Here is a 2774-nt window from a genome sequence, read left to right on the forward strand (position 1 = left end):
TCTGCCTGTTTATATTTCGATTCGCTGTTTTATATTTACAAGAATCGTAGAAACATAGAAATGTCTGCCTTTCTTCTCAGGGCATATTTCATTGTGTACGGTTTTTACCAGCCGAAGTGAAAGGTAAATTCATAAGCCGAAGATCGGATTTTAACAGTTTCTTGAGAAACTACAAATTCTCAATGTCTGAGGTGTTGAGTTACTACGATCGGGAGCGGTATCTCAACTGCATCGGCATTCATTCAAATCACGGTTTACAATATATAGCAAAGCCTTGTGTCAACAATGATCAGATTCTTCTAACAGTCAGCGTAACAAACAAGTGTTTAAAGAGCTGGTACGAGTTTAAGAAGCAAAAACCGTTCCCAGACGTTACGTTTATTGACATTGCAAATGCACTGAATCTAACTGTCTGTAGTCGACTTTACCACATGCACACTTTCGACGGCTTCGATCCGCCATCTTTGTTATGGTTTTCTTTATTTTTTGGTTAGAAACCGCCGACACCCCTGCGGGCTCAAATGTCCGAAATTTCTGGCCATGAAGCGACCACTTAACAAATATAGCGGAAATTAGATAATAAGGTGTTGTAACCATACAGCGTTCTGGGTAATGCATTGCAAGCATGGTTTAATTTTTTTCTTCAATGGAAAGTACCGTATTTTTTCTTGAAATTGGACTATTCATATGAATAAAACATTTAATCATGGGGTGAGTCTCTGCAGTTATCATATGCTAATGACGCAAAATTTTGACCCAATATGGTCTAAGCTCCCGTGCGCGACCACGTAGGCTTGGCTTTTTGGGTGGTCTCTTACGGGAAGTTTGAGTGTATGTATTATTTGCCGGCTGGGAGGTCCGTATAGTGAAAAACCGTGACCGAAGTCTTGAAAAGCCGCGGGCCAAGGGAAGCAATTTTTTTACTATATGGACCGACGCTAAGCTGGAAAATAACTTATTTATTTTTCCTCTCTTTCGAATCACTCTTGTAATTGTTGACCTTCTCCACACACACATCGAGCGCGCGTTACCGTGACCGTGAGCAGAGAGAGGAAAATCCTGACCGCGATAACAACCAATCAGATTGAAGGATTCGTTACCGTGTCCTCTTGGAAAAAAATAAACCAATTTTATTTCCATAAGAGAAGCCCGAGAATTGAACTTAACTCCTTAGCCTATGAACGGGCTTTCGAACATAGATGACATATGCACCACAAAAGCAAATTAACAAGGAAGCATTAAATCATGATAAAGAGAACATACCAAGCTACAAAATTATTCTGTGTTTACTGGCAAAAAGCGTCTTAAATGATTAAATTGGTTGGTTTGAGAAAGTTCGTATTACGTTGCTGCGATTTTAGAGCGAAATTTGGCGAATATTACAACGCTATTCAGTTCAACGCAGACAAACAAAATCCAACTTATGGACTGCATTTTATGTTGCCATCAGTCATTACTACGAAGATAAAAGAAATTTAATGAGAAAACAAAAACAAAATACCGCAGATGAAAACACACTTAGTTTGCCTTTTTGAGCTTCTTGGAGTGTGTTTTGTTTTGTTTTGTTTTGTTTTGTTTCGTTTTTATTTTGTTTTTATTTTTTTTTCTGAGGGATCCCCAAAACTATTTGAAAAGACTCTCGATTACACCAGGTTCCACAACCAAGTTTTGTCTGGAATAACATATGTAGCTCGGGAGGGAGGGGGGGGGTACTTCTTTAAGTTCTGGGTAGGCGTGTGCCGCGAAGTGTCTTAAAGGATAAAGGAAATAAAAAATGAGAACCTATTTAAGGCCCAAACCTAAAAAATTAAACATTATTACAGGGAAAAGCCAAAACTAATAATGGTGTGAATGGGTCAACTTCATTTCGTTTCTGTAACATTGGAAATAGTTTAGTTTTGACAGATCATTTGTTTTTCGTTTAGCTGGGCATTTATGCACTGCAATTTTAGCTGTCCACCGGGAACACAATGCTAACAATGTGACAATGTGGTCTAATTGAGGATTTTGGCCCATCTGGAAGGTCAATGTCTTCCCTTTGGTTGTAAAGACTCTGCAACTGAAGTGGTCTCTGCTATAAGCTGTTAAACCTGCTATCAGTAAATTATTATCTCAAAGGTTCACATATAAAGAGAACAAGATACTAATTTCAAATACTCAATGTTTTTCTTTGTTTCCAGTTATGGAACTGTCCATGTGAAAACACGGGAAATGGCATATTTGAGTTCCTGAAAATAAAATCAGCCCTCCCCGCTTCCCGAGTAAATGTGCCTTTGACATTTGACTAAGTCCTCAGTAATGTTAAATACTTAATCATAGCTCTTTTGGTACACCTCGGTGACATGCCAGAATAGTCTGGACTCGCCATGAGTATTTTGGCTCGGCCATGTCTCACCAAAATATGAGCCATGGCTGGACCAAACTTTCCTGATAAGGTATAAATATCCAGGGAAAATTACAGTATACATGTATAAATAGAAAGTGGTACTCAGCTTCCGTTTAGGTCTAAGAAAGGAGGTCGTACGTAGCTGCAGGATTAACAGCCTAGTCAACGAATAATGGGTTCCTTAAGGAAGGCAAGTACGCTTTCCACCACTCTTTTTTCCGAATTTTGATCGATTTGAACCAGTTGAAAGATGAGAGTGTCTTATAATTAAGCACATGAATTTATGGAATCATATCATCATTTTGAGTTCTATGCAGCATACAAAAGTGTAAGAAGATTAATAATAATGAAAACGTAAACTAAATGAATGAATGGACGCGTGGGAAGG

This window comes from Orbicella franksi, chromosome 4, assembly GCF_964199315.1.
Source record: "Orbicella franksi chromosome 4, jaOrbFran1.1, whole genome shotgun sequence".
Taxonomy (NCBI): Eukaryota; Metazoa; Cnidaria; class Anthozoa; order Scleractinia; family Merulinidae; genus Orbicella; species Orbicella franksi.